This window comes from Leptonychotes weddellii, chromosome 3 (genome assembly GCF_054177405.1).
Source record: "Leptonychotes weddellii isolate Sample4059 chromosome 3, ASM5417740v2, whole genome shotgun sequence".
Lineage (NCBI taxonomy): Eukaryota > Metazoa > Chordata > Mammalia > Carnivora > Phocidae > Leptonychotes > Leptonychotes weddellii.
In genome coordinates, this window is record NC_138371.1 from 26,130,549 (window position 1) to 26,145,459 (window position 14,911).

At 41.2% G+C, this 14,911-nt stretch overlaps 1 protein-coding gene and 1 long non-coding RNA gene across 4 annotated transcripts in view; both read left to right on the top strand.

Annotated features, from left to right (window-relative positions):
• The window catches only part of KLF7 (KLF transcription factor 7), a 90,833-nt gene that overhangs the window by 42,658 nt on the left and 33,264 nt on the right, over positions 1-14,911 (top strand). The window lies entirely within an intron of this gene.
• Positions 2-14,911, top strand: part of LOC145720480 (uncharacterized) — a 25,971-nt gene continuing 11,061 nt past the window's right edge. Inside the window, exon 1 of the long non-coding RNA XR_014143412.1 lies at positions 2-14,890. This is a non-coding gene — a long non-coding RNA (uncharacterized LOC145720480). The remainder of the gene's footprint in view (positions 14,891-14,911) is intronic.

Here is a 14,911-nt window from a genome sequence, read left to right on the forward strand (position 1 = left end):
AAGTTGGCCGCACGTGGTTTCTTCTTCTTCTCCTTCCTCCCTTAGGCTCGCGGTGGGCAGGGCTCCCGTGTCCCCAGGAGTGGCATCGTGCTGATTCGGAGGTGGCAGCCCGACGGGAGGGCCGGGGCGGGGCAGCAGAGTGCCGCACGTGTGACCTTGAGCTCTGCGGATGTCCTCGGCACAGGCCGTGGGCTTGTCGCTCGCTGGCTGTGCGATCCTTTCGGAGGCAGGGCCAGCCACAGGCTAGAATCACACAGTTCCAAGGAGGTCTGAATGGGCCTCTGGTAGTGTGACTCACAGCCGTACACGGTACACGCGCTTGTCACCGCCCTGACACTTTTCATTGTTTTCCGAGTGTAGCTCTGCGGTTTTGAGCAACACTGGAATCCGAGGAGGCACGTTTGAAAGAACTCACAGTTAAACAAGGTAGTCGGGGTGTCCCTCTTCACTCTTTTCCCAGCATCCCTGATTTTTCATCAAAGTCACCAACAGCAGGAGGGTTTCAGAGTTCATTAGATGTGATCATTCTATAATTAATTGGCATCTCCTCTTTTGCATTGTTCTCTGGCACGTGCTTTATGGAGAGACGGCAGAATTGCTTTTTAATGAGCTTGTTACTGAGAAGTTGCTAAAGTGATTACATTGCTATGTGTGTGGGAAGGGCGAGTGGTAACCGACGGGGACTGTATATTTTACTCAAGACTTCTGCGGTGATTCCCAGGAATCATATTGATCTTTGGAGCAATGGGATTATTTGGAAGAGTGGTGTTTATAGAGAAAAGAGTGAGATTGGCATTTTCCTTGAAACTGGTCTTTGTTCTGTGCTTTGAGGTACAAGCTTAGGGCTGGTGTTTCTTCTTGGTGTTAGCATCCTAGGAGCAATTACTGTCATTGGTGGTTTTTAAATGAGTCCTGGCTGTGTCGCCTGAACGGTTTTGCATACTGCTTGCACAGTACAGCTGAATTAGGGAAAACTCTGAAAGTATAAGCAGCAGAGTAGGAGTGCAGTCCGGGAGAAATGGGTGATTGGATTTGAGCCAGGAGAAGTGGCTGGTGGGAGTTGGTTTTGGTCTTGAGGCTCATCTTCCTGGTGCTCTGTGATGAGTTTCTGTCTGGACTAACCAAGGAAGTGTGCAGTGCAAAACTCATTGGCTGGAAAATCAGAAAAACCCGGGTTCTGGTTCTAACTCTGCCACTGACTAGCTCTGTGACCTTGAGAGTGTCCCTTTACCTTACTGGGCCTCATTTTCCATATCCGTCAAACAGACTGACTTAAGGTCCCTTTCAGCTCTAATGCTCCGTGGTGTGGGAGCATGAAATACTTTGTGTGATACAGAAGCACTTTCCTAAATAAGATGTGTAATATGTGTCTAGACAAAATCACCATTTTGAACCTCAGAGTCAGTCCCATGCATGGGAGGACGAGAACACACTGCTTTCCTGCTACACAGGACTTAGGCAGGTACTCCAGTTCTGCACTTAACTTCCTATGTAGCTCTTGCTTGGTTCATGGGAAGGTCTCCTAACATGACTTTTGAACCCTGTGGCTCAAGTGCAGAGTCCCAGTGAGGGTTTCCCAAGAGTCTGAGTGCCCCACCCCACAGACACCAAGGCTAACAGTTCCTGCTCAAGTCAGCTTTTGTTTTTTTCCTTTCTGATATTGTCCTGAAGGTCATTTTTTATTTATATTTCTTTCTTTCTCAAGTCAATGAGTAAAGTCATGACAAGACATTGCAGTGCTCCCAGGCTTTGATGGTGACTCACTTCCCGTTCTCCCCAGGAAACCAGAGAAAGCGGAATGGAGCAAGAATGTTGAGCTTTGTTGGGGGCGTGGAAGGCATGATTATGGACACATTTCTGAATTACTGACATGAAGACAGGCTACATCCTGTCTAGTAGGAAGACTGGACAGCTCTGGGGAAGCAAGATTCTTTTTTTTTTAAGGGGGAGTCCAGAGCATTTTTCTTCTTTTTCCTATCCCCTTCTCCCAACAGATGTGTCAGAAGGAGACCTCTTTAGGAGTGATGCCTTATTTGGTGCTTTGTTTTTTGGGCACGGTCTACTCAGAGTGATTTTCAAGGTGGAGCTCACTATGTTCCCCAGCACCTGCAACCACTTGCCTTATGGTGGACTGATGTGGAAAGACTCCTCCCCATGGGGAATTTACTCAAGGAGGCGCCCTGCAGTATTGAAAGGCAGGGTTGCAAAGTGGTTGAGAGTGGGGGCTTTGTAGTAGGTGGACTTGGGTCTGAGTTCTGGCTCTACTCTTTCTTAGATTTGTGACCTGGTTAAGTGATTTATCTTCCCTGAGTCTCAGCTTAGTCATTTGTAAAATATAGGGATAATTTTATCTATATCCTAGACTGTTTTGAAGACTAAATGAATCAATATATGTAAAATACTTGGCAGATTGTAAGAGCTCATCGAAGATAGTAGTGGAGTTGGTTTGTAGTTATTACAACAGATACTGATATTGATTAATGACGATTGTGTGAAAAAACAGCTCTATGTAAGCTAGAAATAAGGCAAAGTTAAATACCGTCAAAAAGCGAGAAGCTTTTCCCTCACTCTTTGTGGGGGTTATGATGCTCAGGGACACGGGTTGTAGGGAGCGCATCTGGACGTGCAGGCATTGGCTTATTGAAGGTGGCAGCGCTGTAGAGCTTGGCTTTCCTAAGACAATACAGAAAGCAATCACCTTGCATCCTCCAGAAGCATTTTGCCTGTAAAACCTTGCTCAGAGATAAGCATGGAAGGAAACTTTGGTGCTATAAGAAAGAGAAACAGGAGGGGAGCTAGAGGTGAGGATGGAGGATGGGGAGAGGGAATATGAATTAATTTGGATTAAATGGATGAGAATCAGAAGTATTTATTTGGAATTGGTGTGAATGGGGCACATGGGGAACTGAAAACAAAGGTGATAATTTATGTGGTGTGGATGAACTAAGAATAATGAAAAAAGCATGAAGGGTGGAATCAAATTAAGTGTAAACATATAAAGGCAATGGACTAGTAAAAGCTTGAGGGCAAAGGTGTATGGCGATGGGAATTCTGGTTGCAGGAGTGGCTAATATAAGTGAGTGATGGGGCAGGGCTGCCCACCAAATGTTGAAATGGAGTTTAAAAAAATGGGCTCTGGTTGGATCCAGGCAAGTTATCTTAACACCGGGTTCACTTTAATTCAGTGGAAATATTTCTTTATCTTTCAATTGGGGCAGTGTTTGGGGACAGGAAAAAAAAAAAAAAGAAGAAGAAAAAGAAGATGAGAAAACCATCGGGTAAAAAGAGGGAAAATATTGGCATTCTTTTTTCTAGAGTCATATATATGCTCTATCTCTTCTATATGGTAATATGTTGAAAAGGAGACACAGTTGCAAAAATGAAATAAAATAAAATGTGTGGGTCTCCCTCTATGCATAAGAAAGACAATACATTCTTGGTAACATGGATTTGCTTGCACTGAAGAATTTTTAAAATGTTATTCATTTAATCTTTATATAGACAGAATTTACTGAGCTGGAAAAGATAGGCCTTTTTTTTCTTTTTTTTTTTCTCCTTCTGTGGCTGTTCTTTTGAGGATGCTGAATCCTTCAAACTTTTTGCCCTGGAGGATGTTAGGCAGTGAGGTGATTTTTTTTTTTTTTTTTTTTTTAAGGTAGCAGATGTTCAAGTTGGTAGCTAGGGCACAAATACTGTTTGCCCAAGGAGGTGAAGTTGGGGATGGGGGAACCGAGGGAGGGGGGAGATGAGGCAGGGACTGGGACAAAGGGAATATTGTGAAGTCGCAGGATCTTAGTGAAAGGAAGCATAGAAAAATGGACATATGGTTTATTCATTGCGAAGAGCACTTAGTGCTGGCATGTGCGTAAAAATGTCCTTTAGCAGCCAAACCATTACAGACCTTTCTGTCCCACTCTGTTTTCTGGTCTTTGTGTAACATTATTTTTCTTGCCCAGTAATTCAGTCATTATGATCACAGGTTTATTCATCTTCTTGGAATCAGCTAAATAATCCTTATATGTTGATACAAAGGAAATCTTCACTTTCAATTAAAAAAATCACTTTACTATGCTCGTGTTCAGCAAAAGTCAATTTATTGAAATGTTAGTAGTTTCTACACAAAAAGAGAAAGAAAGAAGTGTTTTCTACATTTCTTCTTGATCACTTCTAAGGAAGAAAAAAGCATGTGACTGAAATGGCGTTTTGTGTTAATTGAGCCGACTTTTCTAATATGGAAACTCATATAAAAGCATGTCCACATTTATACTTTTCAGAGTGAGTCATGTTGATAAAGTCAGGACAAAGGCCAGCAATGAAATCTTTGGTAGTTGGTCACTGAGGAGGGAGAAAAGAGGCCATGTTCTCACATGTCTTACTTGGAGGAGTCTTTCTATGGACGGGGGTTGCTTTAGCGTAATCCATGGGTGTGTGGATAAGGACATTCTGGATTTTGCATCAACGAATGTAAAGGGATGCTTTTTAGGTGGAAAGATAACACAAGTGTGCAATTTACTTAACAGTTTATGTCTGCTGTGGGGCAGGTCTTGAGGTGGCACCATTTTTAAGTTTAACTCAGATTTAGGGAACTAGTTTGTTTTCAAATGAAAAGGTAGCTAAAAATATTATAAATAAAAAGATGAGTGTCATGTTTAAAAGGCAAATAGAAGTGTTTATTTTATACATATAATGAAAGTTCTTTAAAGTTTGAAATGTAATTTATTTATTCAACAAAGATAAAACAATTGCTACATGCTAGGCATTGTTCTAAGTCTTTTACAAATATTAACCTTTTTAATCTAATGACGTAGGTACTGTTCTTATTTTATAGTTATGAAGGAATGAGGCCCAGAGAGGTCAATAACTTGCCCAATGTCACACAGCTCCTAGGTGGCTGGGCCAGGATTCAAACCAAACAGTATTGCTCAAGTCTGAGCTCTTAACTTCTATGCTAACAAACAAGGGGAAAATAAATCAAGTAGATATTCTCTTAATAACTCATTATTAAGAGGAAATGAGAAACATAGTTTAAATACAAATGGACAATGAAAACCACTTTGAGTGTCTTCTAAATAGAATAAAGTTGGGAGGGTCCTTAAACATACTGCCTCATCAAGTGACTAACGACCAGAACAAGGAAATTACAAAGGGATGGTCTTCCGTTTCTAGGCCCATTATTGTTACGGTTATAGTTACTGTTATTATGGTCATTACTATTAAACCATTTTTTACCTTAGGATTAAAGAGAGACTTTCTTGTAACAGTCCCAATTCACTCATTAAAATGACAAATGCTAATACTCCATCCCTATGAAATTACGGCAAGCATTATCAGATATGGGGAAACTGAGAACCAGCAGTGTAAAAATGCCTTACCCCAAGTTCTGTGACCTGCCGTGGCAGAATGAAAATTTGACCCAGGACTCCTGTCCCTTGGGCTTGCATCCTATTCGATAGGTGATCATCTTATTCACTTTGTTTGTTCTATCAGTCATCCCCAAAGTACGCACAGATGTCCGGTGCTGTGCCACTGAGTAAGCAGTCCCTGGGAAAGGGACAGCCCTTCCAAGAAAGAGTGCAAAGGGAGACAGAGTGCTGAATGAGAGTAGGGGCGCCTATCAGAGGTCAGAAGCAGCAGTGAGGACGATTTAGAAAAAGTTGTTTTTCTCTTTTTTGGACAGGGTGTTTATTCATGCTATTCATCGTTTCAAATGATGCCAATGTGATAATACACTAATTTATATAAATAGGAGACCTAATTCAAGGTCAGGCATATCAGCAGGATAAAATTAAATACCTCAGTCTGGAACTGTAGGGGGCCCATCGACCACTTTCAACCTCCTCAGCCCCATAGATAAGAATTCTTTGAATTTATACAATAGCAACTGAAATAGGGCAATTTTAAGGCATTAAAGGGCCTTTAATATGCTGAGACACATGGCTGCTAATGAAGTTTATCCATGTGTTGAGGCAGAAACTCATTAAAGCCCTGTTATGGGATGGAAACTAGAATAAGGGTTAACTGTTCAGTTCACAAGGTGGAGAGAGTTTAATAGAAGGGTGTGATAGTTTGGATTTAGCATATTCAAGAGCTTAAGAGAAAGAGTTTGAAAAGAACGGGTGTGAATGAGATGACGGAAAACAATTGACGGGATAATTTTATGATTCAAGAAATTCTTAGAGCTTTACCACATGATAATTTAGCAATATGCTAGCTCTTAACATTTATGAAGATAAATTTCAGTAAACATATATTGGATGGAATGGTGTAAACTCAGCATATACACAGCAAGCACATTTATTTTATTATTATAATATGGTAATAAATGTAGGCTTCATGGGATGCCTATTCCAGATGTCCTTTTAATGGATAATTGGTAGTCATGAAGTAAATAAACATGTTAAAATGAGAATGGAAGGGAAAGAAAAAAGCATGAAATTAATAAGTATTTCATCATAAACAATATTTCTCGAACCCCCATTACACTACACACTGTTCCTTCCCCCATCTCCGAGGACCTTGCTTTTTGATGCAAAAACCTGAAAATGGTTTTATAAAGTCACTATATTTGGAATCTGGTCTGAAAAGAGAAGAGAGCATGGATTGGGGTGGGAAGTAGGAATGAGGGAAGAGAAAAGAGGAATCTCATTTCAGAAAAGGCAGCGGAAGTAATAGAATTTTATAAATTCTAAGATTTAAAGGTTAGGTCAGCTTTGTTTGATGGAGAAGAGAAAAAGAAGGTCATGAGTAGTCTGTGCAAATGAACGAGTGACATTGGGAAGGCCAAGTGTGGACTTAAAATAACTGTTCTCTTTAATAAATAGATAATGTACAGAAGCTGTTTCTATTATAATAAGAATGTTAATGACCGTGATGATCATGGTTATCCTGTACATATTATACTGGGGAGATTAAGTGGAGCTTTGTAAAGAGTATCTAAGTGATATTATAAGAATTAGCTGGGGGTAGACAATACTTATGTCTTATGTCTCTTGAAGTTAAAACAATAATGAAGTGATTCCGTTTGAATCAGACAACAAAGGAGTTTAAGAAGGTCGTGTGTAATAAAAAAACAAAACAAAACAGTTTTTAAACTGGAATAATCCTTTTAAAAAGCTTAGTTAAAATATAAGGAGAGATGAAAATATATTTGTAAAATGAGTATCTTTCTTTGAAAAATAGCCAGTTTGAGTTTCATAGAAATTATAGTTGAAATCTTGAAAATGGATCAAGAGAATGCAGACATTTCATGTAAAGAGGTTAGTTCTGATAAGAAAATGGAAGTTTTTGGGAATCCAGCCTACTGTGGGCATATGTGTAGTGGGACTCAAAGCTCTGTCAGGTGACTCAGGTATTCAATGGTGAGAGGCTGGCTCTTTCCAACCAGGCAATTTCTATTTGTCCCCACCCTGATGGAGGTGAACTGGATGGCCCTGGGCAAACCTGTTTCCCAAAATCTCAGTTCCTTCTTCATGCCCCACCTAAGAATCTTACACCTGATGCTTGCCTGCACTGAGTCACTTCCTGCCTTTGAAGCCTTCCGTTATTACCTTTCCTTACGTCAGAATGAAATTCCTTATTGTTATTATTTTTTTAATCTTTGATTATGGGAGGCTGTGAGTGGAATTTCAGGAATCTTCCAGCAAATAAGGAGGGAAGGTGGGGCGGGTTGGAAGCTGGGGCAGCATTTCCCACCTTGACTTCCTCCCCTTCCTTCTTCTGCTACTGGATCTTCTACATTTTCTAAGAGTAACTTCTTTTCAACCATTTTTAAAAGTCATATATTGATATGACAGTTATTAAGCTAAATGTTAGTAGAAGGAAGACCGTTCAAAGTAATCAAGAGTTAGTGACATTTTATTGTGCTGGTTATTTGGCCAACCAGTGACAGAGTTCTTTGCCGGTCCTGCGGTGTCTCCATGTTTGGTTGCCAATGTTAGAATCTGACTAGCTTATGTAATGGAGGTCAACCCACTTAAATTATTTAAGAGTGTCTGCAGTGAGAATAAGCTTTTCATGGTTTGTCCCATATTTCTGTTCACCTTTCCTTCTCCTTCACCATCTGTGCTTATTGAAGTAAGAGAGTCAGGGACTGACCCAGGACTGGACCCCAGAAGCTTTTAGGGATGGAAGACCCGGGCACCCCATTGCTAGTTCCTTACAGAGCGTAGGTCCAGCTTTGTCCTGAACTAGGCCTAGTTGGCAGATCCCGCCCACCGCTGCCCCGGCCCTGGCCACCGCCTCTTTGTTTTTTTGTTTTTTTTTTTGGACCCTCCATCTTTTCCTTTCTTCCCTTCAAAAGTTACCTGCATTCAGGTTAGACCCCCTTTATTTTGTTTGCAAAATAAAATGCATTTGTAATTTAAAACTCATTTTATATTGTAAACCACTCATCTGGTGTCATAAAACATAGAGTTAGGCTTCTTTTGTTATTTCTGCCTTCAGAATGCATCCTCTTTTCATTACTCTAGTTGACATTTAATTTACGGAATTCAGTAAAGTAAAACTGTTATGCATATTGTTTTCAGTCAAACAAGGTACAGTTTTTTAAAATCCCAACTTTGTTGGGCTAGGATAGTTTCAGTTGTTTCACTAGGTTAGCTAAAGTTGGTAGAAGCCATCAATCCTTTTGTTCTAGGGAAGGAAGCCAGAAACCCTTCAGTTGAGAAAGTCCTCTCCCTTCATGGTAGGTTATTGCTCAGTTAAGTGTGTTATGGTATATAATGTCTTCCTCTGGAGCCCTTGCTATTTTTATATCAGGGAATATTTTGTAAGAAGGACTATAAATTGTTCCACAACTGAAGGCACTTTTAAGTGAGAGAAGTTCTAGGAGTCTAATGGATGCCCTAAAAAAAAAAAAGTAGAATTATATAGTCTATGCCCTGATGAATAGAACCCATGAAAAGGCTTGACTGGTACATATTCTAGTATCCAAGAGCAGCAAGATGCAGTAGGATTATCTGAGAATAGCTGTGCGGTAGTCGTTTTTAAAAGTTTTCTGTCTTCATTTTGTGTGTTCATGTGGGTTAATGTCACCTCATGGAATTCATTACTGGGATTATGAATTTACCATGTTTGAATCTGCTTACTGTGGGCCACACACACTCTTTACCTGTACTCAAGCTCTCTTGTAGAAAGGAAATAATGATTGCTCATACTGAATTCTCAACTGGTCATGAACTTGTTGAAACTAGTATTGGTATTTTTAAAAGAACAACAAAAGATACATCTCCCTTCTCTGATATAGGTAATAAGACATTTTATGTTCCTAGCATTCAGGAGAGAGTGTCAGAAAATCAATATGAATAAGTTCAAGTACACAGAGGATTCAGCCTCTTCGGAAATGTAGCGTATGGCGAAATGACAGTATGCATTATTAAATATTTTTTTGCTTCACCCACATGTAAATATTAGCATATAGAAAAGGTACCATAGGCTACTTACAAATTTAGGCAGAAGGCGATTTGCTGGCTTTTTTGTTTTTTTCATTCTTTGTTGTTGTTGTTGTTTAGTGTCTCAAGGCTTACAGCTAATCTAAATTTGAAACTAAATACTGTCATTATGGAAGATTTTTTTCTGAGTTCTTCCAATTTCTCTGGGGACAAAATAATGGCCGCTCGAAGCAGTGGAGAAACAGTAATTAGGGCAAATAGTAATACTGTGCGTGATTGAGGAAAATGTGAGGAAGGGAGGGAGAAAATGCAACAGACAGACTTGTACAGCCTGTTACTAGGAAACCACATCAGCATTAAATACAGTGTGCTAATTGGCTATCCTGTTTCTGCCTGGGTACCAGCCTGGGCCTGCTACACAGCTGTTTCTGCTCTTTCTGGTTGCTAGGTAACTGCATCATTTTTTTCCCCCCCTCTTTGTATTCTGGAGGCTAATTGGCTACTTCTGCTCCTGGTGTTGCTGCTGGGTACCAGTCTGGGCCTGCTGCTCTGCTGTTTTCCAAAGGGATTTAAAGGGGGGAGGGGAGGAAAAAGGAAAAGGAAGATATGCTGGCAATTAATGGAGCATAAGTGCAAATTCTACACAATGTCTGGCACCTGCGTCCCCTCATCCTGCTTTCTCAACTAAATCCTTTAGCTATGAAAACACATTCGAATCTTGGAGTCTTTCTTTTCTCTGCATACCTTTTGAATGTAACTTAAAAGAAATAAGACATTTGAAGACTACTTAAATGATGGATTTAGTCTTCTTAAGAAAGAACTGGCAAATTGTTACACATTTATATTTGCTACAGGCACTAATAGTATTTGCACAAACATTAAAATTACTAACTTAATAACAAAGCAGCATCTTTAACATCTTAAAGGCAGTGCCGCTTTATCTCTTAAATGGAACAGGTTCTTTTGTAGCCATTCTTCTTGATATCATACAGAGTATAAAGTAAGAAATAAAATGGACTAAAAGCAATTATTGGGTTTTCCAACTGTTTTGTTCATTAAGAAGGAGTAAAAGGAGACTTCTAGATCCATGACTTTTCATTATGGATGCCATTCCTTTGATATGCACAAGAAATGTCTCAGATGCTTTTTGGTGGTACATGGCTTTACCCAGAAGTAATGCATGTTTTTGCACACCTTATTTTCTTTCCTTATAGCAAATGAACAAATGTGGTACAAAATAAACCTAAAATCAGTTTTGTGATTTTAAAAAAAGTGTAATTGCTTTCTATCTGTTGTATCTCCTATTTAAGTAGAGGTTTCCATTTCTCACTGGAAGTGTGGGGAGGAGGATTCTTCAGAAGTGAAGTGATGCTTCACGGAGGTTTCACTTTAAATGGTTGAAAAGGGGTATGCAAATTGAGGCCCCTTGAAGAGGCAACTTCATTGCCCTGCAGAGGAGCTATTTTATTGAGAAAACTCTGAGCACGTTGTGTGACTGTGCTCAGAAATAGCGAAGGCAACTCTTATTTGACGCTAATGGCTGGTACTGGTTCTCCATACTAATGGGATCTACCACCCCCTATCGAAAGTGAAGCTTGGAGAGTTCTATTCAGAGCAACAAGCCCTGCCACTATCAGACCAGATCAGGCTCCATGGAATCATTTCTGCATAAAGTATCCTTAAAATAGGTAGGAGACCTCCAACTAGGCTAGGATGATGGAGAGAATATTGTAGTGTCCCAGAGACCTTAAACCAGCTAACCAGTAGTAGCTTTCCAAATGCAAAAGAAAACCTTATCATCAGAGGATAATGACAGAGCCGGCAAAATATTATTTCTGCTACCAGTTATTAATGACTCAGAAATACTTCCTAAGTACTTACTTACTAATTAAGTCCTAAGAAGGACTTAGCCATTTGATTATGGGAGCCATCAGATGTCAGAACATTCCTTCATCGCTTGACAGGTTTTATATTCTGACTTTGGGAGGGGGTGGTTTTGATTTTTTGAGCCTTTAGTCTTTGTTGATGGTGGCTTGTCAGAATGACTTTCCATGTGTGTGTATTATGGATTGTCCCTAGTCGACCGAAGCAGGATCTGGAGTGAAAAGTCCAGAGATGTCCGGGTGTCTTTTCCACCACTCTTCACCCATCCATTGGGTGTGGTTACATATCTGCACTCGCTCTGGTAAGACCTGAGAAACAGGGGTTTTCGAAGGCTAAAGTCGTCATGGATAGCCCCAGCCATGAACGAACACCAGTACCCACTTCTGAACCTCCTCTCTTCCTGCTTCTCTGGGTGGGCTATCTTTATTCTTTGGATGAAAGCCATCGTGGGAATGCAGGCATGAGGAAAGGAGGCATCCCACCTAGCTGCTTCAACCTTTCGATTCGCCTCTGTCACATTCTTGGCTAATTCTCATCCCCACGTAATACTACTGCCTCTTACATGAGGTAAATCAGTTGACATACCTGGAAGAGAGGAATCTGATGGCTGCGGTCTGCCCAGCAGGGCTGTTGCTAACCCACATCATGCCTTTGTGTGAATCAGAAGCAGGTGCCCCTCCTGTGGGGCAGGTGCACCCCTGTGCTCGAGGGGTGGAGCTGGAGTCAACCCTCAGCCCTTCAGCTGGACACCCCGTGCTCACACCCTCCCAGGGCTGCCTGCTCACCACGGGAGCTGAGCCACTCCAGCGGGCCTTCCCTGACCCTTCAAGAACTTGTGAGGCTAATGAGGTGCCAGCAGGGACATGAAAGTTGCGTGCCTGTTTAAGGGGGGTCCTGGGGCCTCCTCTCAATGGCTAAAGGGCCATTATATGTGAGAGCAAACCTTTTAGCCCAGCCATTCTCCCCAATGTGAGATCATTAGTTGCCTAATGCAGTGATTCTCAGCTTGGGCTGATTTTGCCCCTCAGGGGATGTTTGGCAATGTCTGGAGACAGTTTTGGTTGTCCATCTTGGAGGGGGGTATTGCTGCTGGCATCTGGTAAATGGAGGTCAGGGATGCTGCTGAATATCCTCTAGTGCATAGGACAGCCCCCCCGACCCCCCACTCAAAGAATCATCACACCCTGAATGTCAGTGGTGCCAAGGTTGGGAAACTCTGGCTTCACACAACCTTAGCTGTCCTTTGCTTCTTCTCTTTGTGTTACTCTGCACCACGTGCAAAATACTTCCTCATCCTTTTAAGAGCACCCACCAGGTCTTGGTCCCCTTTTATGATCTTTTAAACGTTGACTAAGTATAAATATTGTATAATTTATTATTTTCATCAGGACTTAGATGTGCTGGTCTCCCCCCTTATGACATCAGGGATATCTCTCCACCTCTGCTAGATGCTTAGCTTTCTAGATTCCACATTTGTGATTGGAACTCTTGACAAGCGACATCCCCCTTATCGCCGCCCCCCCCACCTTGCTGAAGGCTCCTGACCTGTAATAATTTGAGATTTTGCTGAGGCAGGGATTTGAATCACATGAGCTGCCAGGCTGGTGTGTGGGAGGGAGGCTTTTCGCCAAGTGGGCTTAGCTGACCGGGCACTAACGATCATATTCTACCTGTCCTCTGACGTACAGCAGCTTCACTGAATCACAACAGTTGTTTCCTTGTTATCAAAAAGAAGGTTGACTGTTGGTGCAGAAGTAAGTGTTTTCAGTCAGAAAAGAGAACTTTTCTTAGGAAAACCGCATTGCATTCGGATGCGCTCCTGCAGCACCTTTCCTATCGTTCATGATTCCGGTTCACACCAACACCATGTGGAAAGTACTGTGAAGCAGTCTGAGTTCTCAGGGAGAAAGGTGCTATTGGAGGTAAAGAGATTTAAATGGCATCTAATGGACACAAACTTTATGCTTACATTTTGTCAGGAGATGTGAATTATGCATTGGCCCTTTCAGCTACATTCACATGCATAGAAAATAATATTGTCAGACATGTCATCCCCAGATACAGTGGACAATATGCTATTATAATTGTACGGCATTGTCCTTGCTGTTTGGAGATAATACTGCTGACGTTATTCCTCTCATCCATGTGAATGTGGCTGTAGGGAGTTCGTGACATCTGTGTCTTTCACACGGATTAGCTTATCCCTTGCCTCTTGGAGGGATTGCGCTTAGCGAGCCGGTCTCCTGGGGTCATGGTAAGTGCCATGTTTTGGATCACAGTTGTTATCGGACCTTAGTTTTAGGCCCAGTGGGCAATTAGGAATATTTAGCTTGATGACCTGAAGACACAATGGTTATGGAGACCACTCCCCAGAGCAGATGGGCTAAAGAAAGGGTAGGCTGAGACCTTCCTACTCAGATTGGCTTTGGGAACGAGCAGGCAGTTGGGGACCCAGCCTGGGAATGGCTGCCTCCATAGTATTGCTTTGTCCAAGTAAATATGCAATAATATCACTTGCACTCACCTTTAGAGTTTACTAAGTGCTTTCACATACCTCATGTCATTTCACCTTCACTCACTTGTGGGGTAAATATTCTCATTGCTCCCATTTTATAGATGAGGAAGCAGAGGCTCGGAGGATGATCTTTCACAGGTTTCTCTGCTGAGCTGTAGAGCCAACTTTACGCTGTTTTCCCTTTAGAAACCGTTTTTTTTTTTTTTTTTTTTGCGAGGGTGCCTAAGTTAAAATAGGATATAAATGAATTTAGGTGTATTGTTATAGTTCAGCAAAATAAATGGCCTAATGTTTGCCATTCTACTTATTTCACACATATGCTAAGTAACATATGAGTTATTATCTTACTTGTTCAATGTGACAGCAAATTCAGAAGAGCTAAGAAAACAGAATGATATAATGCAGAGGAGTATAGTATATTCCTATATCCTGTATGTTTTGATTGAACTTAAAAATCCTTGATCTTAGTTGGGTTTTTTTCCATTTTAAGAAAGAAAGCTGGTTTCAAAGATGCGAGGTATTGATTCTCGAAGTGATATCTCAATACCAGTGCGTTTGCATATTGTAGGAAATTTGTGGAGAGAAGTCGTAAACAGAAACTTCTCCCTGACTCCTTAAAAGAATGCACCTTAGCAGTCCTCGTTTATTCCTAAACTGAAAAATCCAAATGGAGGTGCCTTCGGGAAGTTGGAAGAAGCTATGAATGGATGGATCTTGGTGTACAAGTTGCCCATTGCTGTCTTAGGGGAGTGTGAACAAACAGTTTGTGCTTTTATTTTTATTTGTATGATAAATGTGGAGTTAGAGATAATCGTGTTTTATCCCTCTTTTGCCCCACTTTTTGGAGGCTATTTACCGATGTATTAAATGTGTTATGGAGAAAAATACTTGCTCCATACAGGAATTATGAATCCCCTAATGGGCAAAGACCCCAAACTCAGGTTTAGATTCTGCTGCTGTATGCAGCAGTCTGTCCTCTGTATTCACAAAAGCACGCGGTGAGGGAGAAGAGGTGGTTTCTAACATTCTGCCACAAGGATCTACAGGAACCTCCAAGCAACGGGCACTTGCATTGTCCTCCAGAGGTCTGCAGAAAGAAAAGGTTTTAAATTTTTTTTTTTTT